We start from the raw sequence: 20,663 nt of genomic DNA on the forward strand, positions 1-20,663 counted from the left end.
AAAGCAAGAAATCTGGACAAAGGCACAAATAATGGGGGGACAAAGGCACAAAAATAGGGACACTTTTTAAAATATTGCTCCTACAAACTCAGAAAGTTGATAGAACAGGTTTTGCATTAGCATGATTTTTTGATGGATATGAAGTACCCCACCAAAGAGGGAGACATTTCGGAATTTAGGTCTCTTTGGAGGCGAATAAAGTGTGCATTACTTTGATTTCAAATCTTCAATGATTTGCCAGTGATTTGCCATAAAAACAATTTTATGAGAAGCAGACAAAAAATGGGGCAAAAATCTGGACAGTTGAGAGGTATGGAAACAGGTAATGAACAAGTAACCATTTCACTGTAATGCACACAACAAGGTAACAAGACTTAACAGTATACAGTCATATTGATATTCCAATGGAGACTGGATCCTGTTTGGTAGTTTCTCAATTAAGAGCTGAGAAGAAGTTGAGAACAGGGAAGTCATTAATGTTGTAGGGAGGGACAGGTGATGAGAGTGGCTTTACTTTGTCTTAAACATTTCCTATGTACTAATTAGTTTGACCACTACATAAAATTCAACAATAATTTTGGTCAATCTTTGTAGATTTTAAATACAAGTCTGCCTTAAACTGCACTCTTCCTCCTGAGCACTGGACTGAATATACAGAGAAAGAAAACATATGCATAATGTGTGCAACTGAAAAAAAATATATTATGGTTTTTCTATTAATGTATGTGTGCCTATCTCATATGTGTTAAAAAGAAAAGCTGATAGTTTCAACATGGCCTCAGAACTTTGTTTTTCTCACCATAACCAGCCACTCCCAGACAGGGTCACAGCTCATATCACCAGGGATTTAACTTCTTCTGCAAGTCCACCCTTTTCCAGAAAGCCAAAGTATTCTACAGACAGCAACTTGGTTCTCTGTATGTTCACTTTTGCAAAGCACTACAAACCAGATTCTTTTCTAGGTCCCCAAAACAGGCTTTTTTAGGACCATTCCCCAGGGGAGTTCCTGGAGTCTTAGTTTCTTCTTCCTCCCATTTTGTTGTCAAACTACCAAAGCTGCTTAGGCTACTACAGTAATCTAATGTTGAACACTGTACAGTTTTGCAAGCAAACTTACCATAACAGCAGATGTTCTAATAGATTACTGTTGCAATAGCTGCCCCTTTCCTACAGCCCCCTTTCTGTAGCTATTGTGTTATATTCCAAGATGGAGTACACCACATGTGCAAAATAGTTACTCCAGGATGGAGTTTTAATTATATACTGCACACACAAAATAGTTACTACAGTTTTAAGCTTCCTAGCATTTTCCTTTCATTCATATTGCCTCCCTTATTGGAGCAAGAAAGCTGTGAAGCTTTTGGTGCTCTGTCTTTTATATGCAGCTCAGCTCGAGCACCTGGCAGTTACAGTGAGTGGAAGGTATCCTCCAAGCTTTGAAAAACTGATCATATTGGTCTTATCCTTCCCAGATATAACTGGAAGAGCTTATGCTACTGCAACAGTGATATACTGGAACAAGTACTGTTACTACAAGTTTACTTACACAACTAAAAATTCTGGTTGATACCAACACTCTACAGTTGCTATTTTTAAAAATATTTTTCTAAACCAAAATTACCTTTAGGGCGGGGATATACAGTCTTTTCTTCTTCCCCACGTGCAACTATATCTCCAGAAGATGGTCTTAAAAGTGCTGCACCTTCTTATGCAGTATCTTCTTTCCATTCACTCAGAATGACAGTATTTCAATTATTCAATTTTAGAATCTCTGGACAGTGTCAGGAACATTTCAGATGGCGCACACTTTTTGTCATATGTTATAAAACTTGCCAAACAAAACCCTTTCTTCAACTTCAAACTCACTTTTTCCCTATAAATTGAGGAATAAGCAGTAGGGGCTCATCCTAAATTACCAGCCTCATCCATGGTATCAAGTATCCTGACAGTCTAGTCCCAGCTATTAGAAATAAATTGTACTCGTCACTCTACTGACATTTTCTGACACGTTATTTCAGTTGCTCTTCAAGACTACATAGCTATAGAGAGTAAACTTCCCAGAGAGAGTTTTTTTGACCCTCGTGGGAGACAAAGAAAGAAGCTGTAAATTCCAACACGTAGTAAAGATGCAAATCCTTAGAGACTTTGGCTTCAGTGGCTAAAATGATGCAAGAGGTTGGAGAAACTCCTACAATATATAGACAGAATTCTTCAAATCTTAGTGCATGCGAGAGAGAAATTGATTCAAAGAAAAACCTTAAAGTATGTGTAGTGAAGACCAACAATTGAGTTTGCTGTGGAGAACCAAATAAGGGTCCAGACCAAGTACCCAGGAGATGTTTAATTGTCCAAATACCATTTTATTATCCAAATACCAAACGCTTTCCACACAAAACACGTTTTCGAGATTCTTCATCAAAGGAAAAACAGCAAATGAACAATGTACTTCATTTAAATAACCCCATCAAACCAACAATAAACCAATAATTTCAGTAAAACCACTATGTGTAAATGTTTCAATTAAGAACAATTAAAAACTTGAGACACAAGCATCAGTCTTTCATTGATATGAATACAACAATAGTTATAAGAACCATCGTAGTATATAAACAATGTAAAATAATAAATGATGTGCAAATGTGAATAAAACCAAGTTATTTTAATATAAAATTTAAAAAAAATGTATATACATGTACATATTTGTATATAAATAAAAATAGAACATTTTCTCAAAAAAAAAAAATATATATATATATATATATATATACACACACACACACACACACACACACACACACACACACACACACACACACACACCTCTGCGGCCCTCTAGTGGCAGATTATAATTTTGCACTCCTCAACTTTAAAACTGGCATTATAGATATCATATCATTGAGGCCAGGAGTCTTAGTGGCTTCTAATATAGTTTCATAGTATAGTACTAGGCTATCTGCCCTAGGGCATTTATAAGCCTAGCCAAAGTGTATGTGGCTTTCGCCACCCCATGTAATGATACAAAAGTGTACAATTTAAATTAAATTTAGTTTACTGTGCCTCTATCTAGCAATGACACAGAGTTGACCCCCGGGGTAAACCTATATAATCTGCCAATATAGCTCTCTAAATTCAACGGTATTTGGACAATTAAACATCTCCTGGGTACTTGGTCTGGACCCTTATTTGGTTCTCCACAGCGAACTCAATTGTTGGTTTTTAGTTTTTATTGTTAGCTTTCATCTCCTGGCTGGTTATGTGTAGTGAAGAAGCTGAATGATAGAGAAAGACCACAGAAATAGAGGACCAAGTCATGTCTGACTTGCATGCAATAGTGCAAGTATCATTTTAGAGTGAAAAATACACTTTGGGAAAAGCAAACTTTGTACCGAGGGTGTAGATGTCCTTTTGCCTTCAAGCTAAAATGCAACATTCTTATCTTTAAAGCTAAAGCTCAAAGAAAGTTGTAAAAGGAGGTAAAATGTATTCATAGCAACACAAATTAACAATTGTCGATTTCAGTGTCACACTGAAAACATTATATGCGTTTATGACTTAGTTTGCATCTTAGACATATCACTGCACCCAAGACAAATTTAATGCATATCACAGTCCAAGGCACTGCAATAGTTTTGTTATAGCCATAACATTACACTGTCTCTGGTGCAGAAAGTTACCATCGCCAGCTACCGTTCCTAAACGAGTTAATGCCATTAAAGTTTAAAACACTTCAACTAATAAGAGTATATAAACACTGCTTCCAACTGGGCACTCTCAAATTACTTCAAGGTAAAATTCTGTTTATCCTAAATTTTTAAGCACACGGGAGCAAATAATTAAGTCGACATAGTGCTCCCTGCTAGTGCTAACAAGCATTTTACATCAAAACCTAAGAAATTCTGCACTAGCCTATAACCATATAAAACAAATACCTATGAAACTGTTTCACAGATAGCAAATCATCAGATTGAACAATGTAAGTATGCTAAGCTAGTGGATGAAGCATCACCACTAGCTTAGCATACCTACATTTTACCCCCCCCCACCCAAAAAAAATGTAATTCATTCTCAGATTACCTACCCAATCTATGGTCATGGTGAGCTGGAACATATCCCTACAAGTACACAGCACAAGTCAATAAAACCAATAATGAATTAAGCACTAGCCCATCTCAGGAAGTGAGCATGTACACAACTGACTCCACAAAGAAGACACCCACGATGAGAAGCAAATTGGTGAATCTAGCATTATGAGGCAGCAGAAACACAACTGGGTAGCCCCCATAATTACAGAAGGGTTTGCAGAAATTATTTTAACATATAAAGCATACCACAGATCAGTCATTTTTAAGCTATCCCCATACCAATGCACTTAAGTATGTTAAATTTTTAAAATAATTCGAAAACCAACAGCTTTTTTTTTTTTTTTGGTACTTGCGTATTATCGCAACCAGATTTCCAACCTGCCCAAAATTGTTGTTTGGACAAAAATGTCAATGTGAGTCTTAAAAGGGGTGTGTGAAGTAATAACTAATAGTCTGTCACACTGTGTACGAGGCAGGAAGAGGTTGACTGTCCTATTTGTTGGGGATGTTTTTTTTTTGTCCGACACAAGTTACTTTTACATAAAATAAACCAGTTTTGCTTCACAATCTTCGTTAGCCAATGTCATGTTTGTAGAACATCTTATAAAGTATTGCAACTTGTGATCTTTATTCATGTAACTGTGACTTTTGGGCCGATCCTGTGTTGGACGTCTCCCACTTTTCCTCTTGCCTTGTATTACTCGACAGAGAGAGTATGTTTTTTTATATTTGTATTTGGACACTGCGGTATCGTCAGTTACGACTTTTATCCTTGTAATCACTGAATGTACTGTATTTTGGGTTGAGTATTATTAAAACTATGAACTGCTATGTAGTAAAGTATTACTTGTCTTTATTCAGTTTTCTGCATAGTTGTTTTGGTGCAAGAAGTTTAGGGTACAGTAAACATGTAAAAAAATTGAAGACATACACAGGTCCTTCACAGGACTCGGAAGCAGCAGCCATGTGTAATGCATTTTTCATTATGCCAGGTCAGGAAAGGATGCTCCTCAGGAAGGCAAAGGTTGACATTATTCCTCTTGCAATGTCATACACAAACCCACAGAGTAGTAATTAAGACTTTACACTAGTCTTTTCAGGTTAATATTGATAGGTTCACGAAAGCATTACAAATTGTTGCAGGTTACAATTCTGGTTGCGATAATATGCAAGTACCTTCCCCCCATTTTTGCAACCAGCAATGTATACCAAGTTTAAAATGTCACATCTTCCACTGCGATTCATGTAAATTTATCAAAATAAATAAATAGCAGACCACTCATCTGTGCCATGACTGCAAATGTTATCAAAGCTGAATAGAAAAAAAATATGTACACAAAATAATAAGTTATACTACTGTCGAGGAAGACTCACAAATGAACAATAACCGAGGAGAAAAAACAAATGCGAATCTACCAACACAGTGCAAACATACAAAACCACAAAAAAGAAAATAAAAATGGCTAAATTTATTAAAGAAGACACAAATTTAAAATACAACATAACCAATCATATCAAAGCCTAAATAAATTAAACTGGTTATGTTGTATTTTAAATTTGTGCCTTCTTATTGTATTTTACATTTGGTCTGAAGAAGCGGTAGCCCGCAAAAGCGCTAACCATTTTTAATAAATTTAGCTGTTTTTATTTTCTTCTTTGTGGTTTTGTAGGTTTGCACCATGTTGGTAGACTCGCATTAGTTTTTTCTCCTGGAAAAAAATATAACAGTACAGATAACCCAATTCTGTACAATACTGAAGCTGGAAGCAAGCGCTTTCGAAAGTCAAAACTAAACAATTATCTAGAACTAAGATTAAGACAAGATTACCAAGTTAATGGACTTCTTTAACTTCCCACTAGTTCAACACAAGACTGACATGTGTGAATATCATGGAGCTGCTCAAGGTACTTTTTGCAATAAATAAATAAATTCAATCAAACTAATTGGCTGTCTTAAACAAAATTCATGTGCCTTCTACTTCACATCTCCTAAAACCCATTTGACTGATTTTCATTTCACTGAGACCAAATCACCTAACTTGTTAAAATACTGAAAACTCATTTGACTGAATCTCATTTCACCAAAAGCTTACAATGCTAAATTTCAAAAAAAGACTAAACCTTAAAACATAAACAAACATACTCAACACAAATAACTACATCTTTCCAGAACTTAAAAACTATTTACTTACCCTCTTAATAGAAACCGGAACAATATAAAACCAAACTATATAGGGGGCTACGCACCCCACACACCCCCTAACTATATATACTAACTCCAGGATCGCACTACAGTGGGGAAAAAGGCATACAACTTTTACTTGCCTTACAGTACTCTACATGCTGCCACTGCTGCTGGGAACGCACAAGACATCTGCTATATTACTTTAGATACTTCCCATAAAAATGTAGAGACATAACCTCATTTAAAAACACTACTTTCTACATGACTATCGGTATTCTGACAGTCAGCACTGTAAGTTACAGAAATTTGTTTAATCACAAACAAGTCACAGGTGAATGGAAACCCACATCATGTCTATGGCTTACAATTCAGTGAAATGAGATTCAGTCAAATGAGTTTTCAGCATTTTGAAAATTAGGTGATTTGGTCTTGGTAAAATGAAAGTCAGTCAAATGGGTTTTAGGTGATGTGAAGTAGACCCCTTGAAATACACACTAAAAGAAAGACAGCATTAACCTTATGTTGATGAACTCAAACTGGAAGCCAATATTGTGGAACTTCTCCAGTTTCAAACCGATCTGTCTGAACTGCAATAAATCCATAAGACACTACCATAAATTTACTAACACACACTCCTCTCTAGTTACTAAACTATTTTACTTTGTGGGGCCAAGCAATTCTCGTACAAAAGGTTACAACCCCTTCACAGTCCATTACCGTTGCATGATCAACTCCAAGGTTACATATCTAGAAGAAAGGAAAGAAGTTCATTTAAAATTTACAGCAAATGTTAAATATTTCACATTCTACAAAACATAGCAGACCTGATGGTGAGAAGATCAAAAGGCTGTGGAAGTTCCACCCCACCAGATACTTGGATTCATGATCTAAATACAAAGAGTATAGTATAACAAAGAAAAGCTGCACCCCTGAAGTGCTGTATAGTAATATCTTTCGGATTTTTCCGGTTAGGGGTCACCACAGCGGAACTCCGGTCCGCTAATGAATGGCAGTGGATTTTTACGGTGCTGAGTTGCCAGCCTGACTCCCAACCTTCAAAGAAGGCACACCCATTCATGCATGCACCTACCTGCATGTCTTTAAACGTCATTCAACCGTGGGGAGGACATGCAGACTCCACACAGAAGGCTCTCCATATATGCCTCACTTAATGGTAACTCAAGAAGTTAAAAATCCCAATGCTTCTTGAAAAGGACACACGAATTTCCTGTGTCCGAGTCAAATTACTCTTTGCAAGTACAACCACCACCACTGGCCTTCTATGACAAGAGACCTACTGAAAATGAACTAGTCAAATGTTACAAAAAAAGCTGAAAGCATGACATAAATGCCCTGTTCTCATTCCGTTACATAAACGGAACTTGTAATATGTTTGATGATAATTTAAATTCTTGCTTAACAGCTGGCTACAAAATCACATAAGGTATGCAAAACAAAAGCTATAAAAAATATTTGCTGCAGTACTTGGAAACACAAAGGACCAGTTCTGGGAAACAGGAACACCAGGATACTACAAAATCAGACTTCTCACATGTATTTATTTTAGAGACATATACCCATTTTCAAGTTTGAGTCACCCTTATACATGATGTATCTATTTTTGGAGGTACATTCCTATTTTCCTGTCTGATTTACATCTTTTATGCACAGGAAACTAAATTATTGGTGCCACCAACGTGTTGAAGAAAGGGGACTCGCAAGTTGCTCTCTTTTAGAGGCAAACACAAATGACTGTGTTATGTAGATTTTTGCAATCACTCAAAGTCTAAAAAATATTGCACTCTGATAATATGCTTATTTTAAGTATTTTTTGCCAAACTCCAATTTTTTTTCTCAATTTGTAATTTTGCGTAGTATTCCACAATCCAACCAGAAGTGAGGAAGAGTTTACACTAATTAGAAACTCAGATTGTTGGCAATATACCTACTTAGCGCCTCTGGTTTCCCCCTCAACTTAGTACATTGAGCTTGGTCAGCTCAGAACTCCGCCGGGTGAATGAACACCTCTAGTGCTTCTGCTAACTGTTACCCATATGGTGAGATACAGTTGCCTCCTCTCCTCCCACCAGGAGGGAAGAACAGATAGTAGTTGTACACTTCTATCCTAGCTGGTCAACTCCTACAGGCACCCAAGACACTAGATTAACTCTGGTAACCTATAATGCAGTCAGGGCTTTATTCCTTTATGCCACAGAGCTTAACTTTCTCTCTTTTTACTGATTAGATGTTAATACAGGAGGTCAACACTGCCAAGTACAACAATTCCAGAATACCAATTACTATAACACTGTGAGCAACAAGGGCAACAGTATGAATTATGCATAGTATAGCCATCTTAATGCAATAAGGAGAAAAGTGAAAATGTTACTTTTAATGAAGCCTGGAACATGCAGTGATGCTAGGCATCCACCCACCTCCTGCAGCAGTCACAGTATACTCAAAACAGCATGCATGACTTCATTTCCATGAGTGGTTCCCCCCTTGCAGCAGTGTTGGTTTTAAGTCCACCACCATGGAAATCAATCTACTAATGGGGTATTCAATATTTTTCCTTCGAATAACTATGCTGGGTCACACATATCAACTGCTAGTCAATAATATAAAGCATCTTTTACCAATCATGGCAACTTCAGCCATTTTAGTTAGTTGAATAATTTACTAACAGTAATAATCAAAAATTCTTCCAAGATATCTATAAAAGGGTTCTCGTGCTCCGTTAAAATTACCACAAAAGAAAACTAAAAACTCACAAAGATTCTCAAGATCAGCACAGAAAAAAAATCTTTACAGGTAGAAAGTTGAAAAAACAAATGAAGGCATACAGAAACTTGGTTTTGTAACATATGCTGCACTACATTTCTAATATTTTCAATCAAGGGTGAAACGGAAACACTCTTCCCTTGCCTTAGTTTTCTTTTTGGTATAAAACTACTCAAGTCAGTTTTACATCTATAAAGAAACTAAAACCATGCCTTTTGGAAAACGTGGTAAAGGCTACAAATTGACTTGTGTGTGCCACCAATATCTTTGCATTGCTGTCCACATAATACACAGACATGGTGGCTTTCAGAGTCACAAATGACCTGGTTTCACAAGTGAACTTGATTCAAGAAGGTTAGAGAGAGGGATAGGATGCAGATGCTGTACAACAGCTCTTCTAAGCGAGGTAAAGCATGCAGATTAACACCTTTTCCTAATGAATGACAAGAGATGGAAAAGTAATACTCAGTACTGTAAAGAGAAAGTACTTGCTGCCCTTGTATCACACACTAGAACCTTGCAATGAATGACCACTTCTGGATATGTACCTCTGGTGGGTAAAGGGAACTTCTGTCACTACCCCCGGCTTGCTCACTTGTTTTATAGTACATTTGGAATGCTCATTTTTCATTTCACACAAGCCTGTGGGACCAGTTCTCCTTAGGTCCACATGCAACAAGCCCTGGGTTAACCTTCATATACAGTGTCCTGTATGGGACCAATCTCCAGCTTGCTGCATGATGTTGATCTTGCATTCATAATGGCAACAGGGTGGGCTGTTCTCCATAAGTTCCATAGATTAGTACTAAGCTAACTGCCCTTGCGAGCCATTTTAAGCCTAGCCGATTATCCCTTGTGAGACTCAAACCCTGTACCTTGTGTTTGTAAGGCACACACCTTAACCATTAGGCTACCCTCCCAATCCCTCATACCATGAAGTTCCAATATCTCCATTAATCAGTTTTCTAAACAAGTCAGACCAGAGCCGCAGTTATTTGACTTAGGACCGAGCTTCACAAGGCCCAGTTTGCTTCCAAGTATAAATTTATCATCAACTTCTTTGTTCACCAGTGGGAGTGGGGAGCTCTGATCAGCCTATCTGTCCCTGGAGGAGTGATCTCAGCACAGAATCTTGTAGTTTATTGGCAGTTTTGGGCTAATTTCTAGCTCTTTCAAGTCTCTGTATAAAAATCCACTTTGGCGCGTTTTTTCGCTTGTCCCAACTCAGCAAAAGCTCCTCGTGGTCCTGCAGAGTGGTGCTAGCATCAGAGAGACGAAAAAAGAGCGACTGCTACCTGATTTAAGTATATTTTACTGCTATTACCTTTGAGACTGTCTATTCTCGCCATAAAGCGAGTTGAACCTGCTCTTTTACCTGTTTTAAGCTTGTTTTGAAAGTAATTTATACCTGCACTTTGAAGTTTGTCTTTTTGTTGAATTTAACTGTTGAGGCTGCTCACTCAAGTGCGCTAGCCTGTGTTAAGTATTTACTGTGCATTTTCTGCTGTTTGTCTTGTAAAAAAAGAAAAACCAAAAAACAATATCCTTGTTTCCCGTCTTTCCTGACCTAGAGTAGTCCCTAATACAGGCACTGCTGTATTCCGGACTTTAGAATAGTTCCTGTGTTGCCCATTTCCTTACATGGATAGAAGGAAGCTTCTTTGTTCACCAGTGGGAGTGGGGAGCTCTGAGCAGCCCATCTGTCCCTGGAGGAGTGATCTCAGCACAGAATCTTGTAGTTTACTGGCCGTTTTGGAATAATTTCTAGCTCTTTCAAGTACCCTGTATAAAAACCTGCTTTGGTGTGACTTTGCACATAGCGCAGCATCGGGCTTAAACCATTCTCGGCTCCACAAAGTCTGCTCTTCACTTTTTCCCTTAGATCTGTTGTAACTTTCAAAATAAGTACCCTATTTTCAATCTAAAGCCCAGCACTTGCTCATATAAGCAATTTTATAAGTTAGCACTAATAAGCTAAAAGCACTACATCCTCATATACTCCCTTTGAGTACTTGGCCCCCTATTGGTCCTTTTTGATCAGTTATAAAGGAGTTACTTATACTATTCTGGCATGTCCAAAAGTCAGCTGCTGGTTTCCTCTCCAGTCCAGCTGGTGAATCTGGGAATCTTGAGGCAATGTTACAACTGCCTCATGTACACAGACAACCCTCTCCTCCTCCCAACAAGCTCAAATATATGTGAGAGATGCAACCATATAGCCAAACTGGAGGCTGAGCTCTCTCAACTCGGTACTGGCGCAGTCAGTCAGGAGGAGAAGGTAACCACACACACCACAAACCCAGTCTCACATAGACCTACCACAACAGCATACCGAACACAAACACACAAAAACATACTCGGAGGCTCTAAATAAAAATCTGCCTAAGCAGCAGAGACCTCTAAAGCAGACATCCAAGCAACCGCTACCCCAAAACAAAACATGTGTAACACATAGTTCACAAAGTCAGTGTGCCAAACAGTCAAAGCCCTTAAGGCTAAACAACACACCTGATACACTTGTAACAGGTGACTATTGTCAGACACACTGACGTCCCACTCACCAGGCTGAACAAGGAGAATGTCATGGTGAGCTGCCTGTCGGGCGCCAGGATCCGCCACATAACACAAGCTCTCAGGTCACTCCAAAGGAAGTACAAATATGACTCCGTCATTGTCCATGTTGGTGTGAATGACCAGACACGTACCTCCCTGTATTACATGAAAAGAGACAGAGGAGCTCTCTGATCATGTAAGCCCAGGCCGGTATGACCCTGACCTTGAGTAGCATCTTACCCTCACCAAGAATGATGCCACAGTATAAAGACAAAATTATCAATTTTAACAATTGGCTAAAGTATTGGTGTCATTCAAAGGGGATCCAGTGTCGGTCAGCCTGGGATGACATGCTCGACAAGCCACGATGCTTCGCTAGGGACGGCTTGCACCTGTCACCCCTGGGCTTTCGGATACTGGCAAAGGCTCTTGCCACCCCCATAGTGCCTTTTTTAGGCAAGGCTCAAAAGACAAACCCACCTCCATAGACAACACAAGGAAAAAGAAACTAAGAGTAATACTGCTCAATGCCAAAAGTGTAAACCTCAAGATGCACGCACTCGAGGCTCTCCTCAGTATGGAGAATATCGATATCTGTGCAGTAACAGAAACCTGGTTCAAGGTTCCCGAGAGCACCCCAGCACTACCAGGTTATACCTCATACCATGCTTTTCGGCCCCAAAACTGGGACCGAACCACTAAAGGAGGGGGAGTATCCATATTCAAAGATACCCACACCTCTAGGTTACTGGCACTGCACGAAACATCTGAGACCATCCATGTGCAACTAACAGTGAGCAAAACTGCCTTTCAGTTTGTAGCCTGCTACAGACCACCCTCCCAAACTCAGGAACCTCACTCGGCTTTCCTGAGAACACTGGAGAATATGAAGGTCTCTCCAAATACCATTATATTGGGTGACTTCAACTACCCAAATATAGACTGGGAGCATTACTCAAGCCCAAACACCCTAGCCCAAAGGTTCCTAGAATTTATAAACTCAAATATTATGGAACAACTAGTCACCACTCCCACAAGAGGGGAAAACATACTGGACCTGATCATCACCAACATGGGGACTCTATGCTCCACACCAGAGGTATACCCCTCATTGGTAAGATCGGACCATAAATTAATCTCAATGGACATCCACATCCCGACCCCACCCCCAGCCCAGAATACCACAGTGAAAAACTTCTCAAAAGCTAATTTCACACTTCTCAAAACCGAGGTGAAATCCTTCAAAGCCCCTGGGCCAGTGGAAACTACGGCCCAAACTGCAGAATCCTTTATAAACGCATTCTATGGACACCTTCAGGAATGCATGGATCATGCAATCCCTAATAAAACCAAGACCCAATCCCCCAAGGGCAGGCGTCCTGTCTGGTGGACCCCAGCCATAAATAAGCTATACAACAAATGGAGGAAGCTACTACATGATAGAGCAAAATCCCTAAAAGGGAAGGCATCTCTGATCAGTACTAGCAAAAAACTACGGTCCCTCGTAAAATCATCCAAGGCCAGCTTCGAGAGAAAAATTGCACAGGACACTAAAGATGATCACAAGGCCTTCTTTAGTTATGTTAGGAACCTGGGTGGCAATTCCCAGATATGTTCGGAGTTAGTCCAAAATGACAAAAAATACACTGAACCCACAGACATTGCCAACATCCTGGCAGCCAGGTTCAGTGCAAACTTCTCCCCCCCATTCCCCCCCAAAAGAGCAAATATCTATCCCAGCAGAGAGTCACCTCCCTGACATCTTAGATACTCAGGTGAGAGCTGCCCTCTCCAAAGCAAAAACACAGCATTAATGGGACCGGACGGTGTCCCGGGCTGCGTCCTACACAAGCTCCAAGAAGAGTTAAACCTCATATAAAGTTACTGTTCAATCTCAGCCTTACTACAGGATATGTACCCCACGGAATGGCATACAGCAACAGTGGTCCCACTCCACAAAGGTGGTGCCTCAACAGACCCTGGAAACTATCGCCCCATAAGCCTGACTAGCTTGGTCTGCAAAGCTATGGAGCGGATCATCATGGAACTCAAACAAAGACATTGGGGACCTAAAGACACTGGATCCTACCCAATTCGGCTTTGTTAAGGGCAGATTCTGTCTCTTGAACCTGGTCGATTTCTTTGAAACAGTCACTAAAGCCATAGATGAAGGGAAGGAAGTCCACACAGCCTACCTGGACCTCGCAAAAGCCTTCGACAAAATACCTCACTCAGGCATCATAAATAAGCTCTCCAGCTTAAATATCAACCCCTATGTCATAAGATGGGTTGCAAACTGGCTCAAGGATAGAACCCACATGGCCAGAATTGCGGGTGCCATGTCAGGCTCTAAACCAGTTACAAGGGGCATCCCACAAGGCTTAGTCCTGGGACCTCTCTTGTTCGGTATATATTTTTCTGAGGTACAGGCTAACACGGGAGGACTATGGCTGACCAAGTTCGCAGATGACTGCAAACTGGGTGCCATAATCGACTCTCCAGCTGACACAAGCATCCTCCAAAGGGGTCTCACAGAGACGGAAAACTGGTGCCAGAGCCACGGCCTAAAGCTAAACGCCAAAAAGTGTATAGTCATCCCCTTTGTAAAAACAAAGTGCCCATAAATTACAGCATAGGCGGTAATCCATTAAGTATGGAGGAAGTAATTAGGGACCTGGGGACCCAAGCTGATAGTAATCTCTCCTTTGACAACCACGTTGTCAAAGTGGTTAGAAAGACCTTTTATATAGCCCACCTTATCATGAAAGGATTCACATCTAGATCAAGGGAGGTCATTGTGCCCCTTTACTCTTCTCTCATCAGGCCCATAATTGAATACAATGCCCCATTTGGGATGTACCTTACCAGACACCTACAGCAACTGGAAAGACCCCAAAAGTACCTCGCCAAGAGGATCAAGGGACTCAAACAAATGACATATGCTGCTCGGTTAAAGAAAAGTACAGTTGTGTACACCTACCATAAATGTAGATGTTAGAGTGTCTTCACTGTTGCAGTCATAACTGTAGGGTGCTCCTGCCGGCAGGCAGCCCGAGGTCGGCCAGAATCCCAAAGTCTGGGTCCGGCGTCAGCTGTACAAGCTAGTACCCTGACGTCAGTACACTCTGGTACATAGCCCTCAGCCGACGCCATCTTCTCCAGCCTTTCTTGCCCTAGATGTCAGAAGTCCCCAATAAATGGGGCGTGGCCAAGGATGAACACAGGATAGCAGCAGATTTCTTCAGCTCCACCAATTTCATTACACTGACAGGAATTAATTACTTAAAAATTAATTTTTGAAGTAATTTTCTTTCTAAATACGTTTGTTTTATATAGTTCTTGAACTAGATCTAAAAAAGAAAGGAAATCTTAACAATATTCCTGTCAGAAATCACTGTGGAAATTTTCCTGTCAGTTTATCAGTCTGAAATGAGTTCCAGTAAGACAAATTCTCAAGACTCCAGCATCAAGAAAGAACTTCAGTCTCTGATAATTATAATCCAGCAACTTACTGATAAAATGGATAAAATGGATACTAAAATAGACACCTTCATAGAAAAAACTACAAAACAAATAGACCTGTTACATACAGACCTGCAACAACAGAAGAACCAGATGACAGGCATAGAAGAAGCTGTGAATGACATGGAAAATAGAATCCAAGAAGAGGAAATCAACATTGAGTTTCTGCTGAAACAAAATACACATTTACAAAGCTGGATGACCTGGAAAATAGATCTAGGCGCAATAACATTAGGATTTTTGGACTGCCAGAAAATATTGAAGGTAACAATATTACTTCTTTTTAACAACTTGGCTCCCTAAAACTTTAGACTTACCAGAAGCATTCTCTTTTGGTATCGAAGAGCACATAGATCTATAGCTAATACTAACTCTAACAAAAATATCCTAGATCAGTTATAGTTAGATTTCTATCATCTTTTGATAAAGAGATGGTTCTTAAATCTGCTTGGGCTAAAGCTCCTGTTAAGATTAATGAGACAACTGTGCATTTTGACAATGACTATTCTTCCATGGTAATAGCTAAAAGAAAAGTTTTTCTGCCACTAATAAGGGAGCTTAAAAAAGCACAGTTTAAAACATGCCTTCTGTTTCCTGCCAAGCTTAAAATCTTCCTTCCTGATGGTCCTAAGGTTTTCGATGATTTAGACTCTGCTTTACTGTTTGTCAAAGAAAAAAGGATTTTGGATAAAATAGAAGAAATGGAATGGGCTAGTTCTTCATTAAAGAGATTGGCAACTGAAGCTTCGTGGAAGACTTCAGAGAAGAAGAAGAGACTAAAAAACAAATGATTTGTTATATGTTTTTTCTCTCTCTCATCATTTTAGTTCATTATTAATCTTTTTGAATATAGTTCCTGCATTTCCAGAAAGCCACAAATATTTTGGAAAAGATTTAATCAAAGTTATTCTCTATGTGCAAAGAAATGTTTTGTTTCATAACCAGTCAAAATACCTGAAGATTTAATGGCAAGCTGTGATTCAATTTGTTTCTCTTTCTGAAAAGAAGTAAGGTTAGTAATTTGATACATTTTTTATCTTTACCTTTTTTTTCCTTCTCCTTTTATTATTTTCTTTGTTTAAACAATGACATTCTATTTAGATTATGTAGTGGGTAAAGGGTGGGGGAGGGCAGGAGAGAACAGTAATGAAAATATCATTAATAGAATAATAACATTTATTCCTTGTAAAAGTTTTTATAAGTTCTTCAAATGCTATTTCTAATTATACTTTCTTGATTATACTGCTTATGCCTGTTTGTAAATAATCTGTTATGCTTTAACTAATAATAATCAGAACTAAATAAGAGTAAATAATATGTTTTATTTTTAACTCTATTAATATAAACAGTAAGTAACATACCATTGTATATACTTCTTACAGCTTTCTCTTACATTTTTTTATTTCTGCCTCACTCCCTTTTATTTTCTACTCTCTTTTTCTTTTCTTTATTAATATATAGAAATGCTTTTGATTGTGTGGGCACAGTGAATAATAGGATTTGTATGAAAATTGAGTTGGGAGAAGAATGTTGAGTTTTATTGCTTGTTGGTAATTTTGGGCTTAATTTCACTTACATAGAGGCTGTAATGATCTGTGGAATACATTGTGAAGGTTTTGTCATGTTTAGATGCATTTACACTGCTAAATGAATGTTTGTCACTAGTTTTAATAAGTTTCCGCCAAAATGTTAAGAGAGACAATCTGAGATGTGGGCTGTCTCATGCACAGTGTTCATGAGTTACTTCAGAAGCTTCAGCTCACAGAACTCTCACAGAGAAACTGAAAGCAGTTAGTATAACCTTTGACATAGTTATCACACTGACACACCACAGATTCAGGAAAATACTCTATTCATAAAATATGTCAGTTATAATGTTTTGTTTCATAACCAGTCAAAATATCTGAAGATTTAATGGCAAGCTGTGATTCAATTTGTTTCTCTTTCTGAAAAGAAGTAAGAGGCTGTAATGGTCTGTGGAATACATTGTGAAGGTTTTGTCATGTTTACATGCATTTACACTACTAAATGAATGTTTGTCACTAGTTTTAATAAGTTTCCGCCAAAATGTTAAGAGAGACAATCTGAGATGTGGGCTGTCTCATGCACAGTGTCCATGAACTACTTCAAAAGCTTCAACTCACAGAATTCTCACAGAGAAACTGAAAGCAGTTAGTATAACCTTTGACATAGTTATCACACTGACACACCACAGATTCAGGAAAAATACTCTATTCATAAAATATGCCAGTTATAATGAGTCTAAATGATGTAGTTTCTTGTAGTAAGTAAATGTCTTATTTTAGAAGGCATAGAAAATGAAACATTTATTTAAATGTTTTTGAAAATCTACTTAACAGCAGCATAATAATCTGTTAAAAATTTGTGTTCCAAACATATACTTTACTATAACTCATTTAATTCATCTGATTGACGAGCATAAATAATCTTATAACTCTATTCTGGAAGAAATGTCATGTGATATATTTTAAAGCAGTAGGTTAGCATGATTGTAAAATCTGGTTACTAAAATGTGTTTGCTGTGCATTATTTTGTATAAAGCAGACAGATTTATTCTAGGGACAGCAAGTAGGATAGTGCTCAACAAAGACACAACTCAGTGAGATCATATATATATATATATATATATATATATATATATATATATATATATATATGTGTGTGTGTGTGTGTGTATGTATGTGTATGTGTGTGTGTGATGGCTTTTTTTTTTTATATAATAATGCAAGTGTTTCTGAGAATCTGCATAACTATCCAATATGATTTATAATAATTTCTATGAATACAATAGTTTACTCTATTGACAAAATGAATGTTTGCCACAAGTTTTAATAAGTTTCCCGCCAAAATGTTAAGGGAGACAATCTGGGATGTGGGCTGTCTCATGCACAGTGTCCATGAACTACTTCAAAAGCTTCAACTCACAGAATTCTCACAGAGAAACTGAAAGCAGTTAGCATAACCTCTGACCTAGTTATCATACTGACACACCACAGATTCAGTAAAAATACTCTATTCATAAAATGTCAGTTATAATGAGTTTAAATGATGTAGTTTCTTGTAGTAAGTAAATGTCTTATTTTAGAAGGCATAGAAAATGAAACATTTATTTAAATGTTTTTGAAAATCTACTTAACAGCAGCATAATAATCTGTGTTAAAAACTTCTGTTCCAAACATATACTTGAATTAAATGAATTATAATAATCTGATTGACAAGCATAAACAATTTTATAATTCTATTCTGGAAGAAATGTCATGTGATATATTTTAAAGCAGTAGGTTAGCATGATTGTAAAATCTGGTTACTAAAATGCGTTTGCTGTGCATTATTTTCTATAAAGCAGACAGATTTATTCTAGGGACAGCAAGTAGGATAGTGCTCAACAAGGACATAACTCAGTGAGATCATATATATATATATATATATATATATATATATATATATATATGTGTGTGTGTGTGTGTGTGTATGTGTGTGTGTATGTATGTGTGTGTGTGTGTATGTGTGTGATGGCTTTTTTTTTTAATAATGCAAGTGTTTCTGAGAATTTGCATAACTATGCAATATGATTTATAATAATTTTATGAATACAATATTTTACTCTATTGACAATAATGAGTTTAAGTAAATGCTCATATACAAACAATTCAAGATTTTTTTTTGGAAGCTGTTAATAGTATTCACATGACAGAAAATAGATGCATCTTAATATATGTAATGTCTGAATCATATTAGCCAAAGTTTTTGATTTAAATGAATGTTAGAACCTAATTTTCTCTCCTCTTGATTTCTAACATCAAGATTATTTGAATGCTATTTGAATACAAGTGTTATATATTACATAGATCTATATAGTAGTATGAACAGTTTTAAAAAAAAAAAAAAAAAAGTTTATTTTAGTTTATATGATGCTGTTTTACCAAATGTGTAGTTTTGTCTTGATAGATAATTGAATTGAAAACTGTTAACCTCAGTTAAATATAACTAGTATTAAATTGATAAGGTGGTAGCTGAGGTACTGCTGCTTAGGGTAGGGGGTTAACTTGAGTAGTAAATACTACTCTAAGTTGGAGTTTTCAACTCCAGGCTGGATGCAAGGTTTAATCCTTACATTATTTTCACTTGTTCATTGTTATATGTATATAGTTTTGACATCCACAATATATTTTGTATACTCATTGTCACTACAAACAAAATTGAATCCTATACAAAATCCCATAAGAGATTTAATAAATACAGCTATATTTAAAGGTACACCTAAAAGAGGAGATGTAACATTATTTATCTTGTTATTTGTTATTTCGATCATAAGATTCTTGAGTTTTAAAAATGCCAAATGACATCTTTAAAAGGAATTTCTTTAAACATTAATGGATTGAATAATCCGTGTAAAAGGGCAAGCCTAATAAGATACATTAATTTACAAAAGGCCAATCTAGTCTTCCTGCAAGAAACCCATCTCTTGAAAAAAGATATTGATAAACTAGCCACTAATAAGTATACAGTATTGGTTAGTTCAGAGCACACTCAGAAAAAAGAGGAGTGGCTATTTTATGGAATAAAAGTATGCCCATTCCTAAAACCATTAAGTCTTTTCAGGATGACAAAGGAATGTTTTGTATGGTTACAATACAAATTAATGGGAAGACTTACACTTTAATTAATGTATATTGGATACCTGGAATTGGTATTAATACAGTGAAACATCATATTGATAAGATCATATCATTCTCTATAGGGATATTATTTTAGCTGGTGATTTTAATTGTATACTACATGAAAGTGATACTACCACTATAAGGAAAAGAAGAATTACATCTAATGCAAAACATTTAAATGATTTTGCTAATTCTTATCATTTGAATGATATTAATAATCAGATAGATTCAAAATCATTACCATACACCTTTTTTTCTAACAGATACAAAACTTATTCAAAAATAGATAGGGTCTTTATTTCTAACCAGATGGTAACAGATTTAATTAATTCCAAAATCATTTCATGTCCTATATCTGATCATAACTCAATTGTTTTTGAATTCATGATAAAAAATACTCATAATGTTCAGATGAAAAGGATACCAGCATACTTAACTCAGCTAAAAGACTATAAAGAATATATACTTTCAGAAGTACAACATTTTCTAGACATAAATAATACTCCTGAAGTCTCCATTGTCTATGTTTGGGATGCCTTAAAATCATATCTATATGGACAAAGTATCAGATGGTATAATAATAAAAGGAAATCTTGGGATAAGGAATTGTTAGATATTCAAAGTAAATTAGACTCTTATAAACATAATAATAAAGAAAATATTATGGACAAGAAAGTTATTGAAGAAATAAACAAACTAAATGAGAAATACAAAGAAATTTTAACTCATAAAGTTAAAATAACTTTAGAGAAATACAAGTTTTGTCTTATTCAATAAGCCCCAAATACTTACACAGACTTAAAAATAAAACAAAAGATTGAATAAACAAAACCATATCAAAGAAATCTTTTCTCTAAG

General features: G+C 37.0%; 1 protein-coding gene across 1 annotated transcript in view; it reads right to left on the bottom strand.

Moving 5' to 3' along the window:
- The window catches only part of STYX (serine/threonine/tyrosine interacting protein), a 940,049-nt gene that overhangs the window by 835,406 nt on the left and 83,980 nt on the right, over positions 1–20,663 (bottom strand). The window lies entirely within an intron of this gene.

This window comes from Protopterus annectens, chromosome 6.part0, assembly GCF_019279795.1.
Source record: "Protopterus annectens isolate FY-2018-M chromosome 6.part0, PAN1.0, whole genome shotgun sequence".
Classification (NCBI taxonomy): Eukaryota; Metazoa; Chordata; order Ceratodontiformes; family Protopteridae; genus Protopterus; species Protopterus annectens.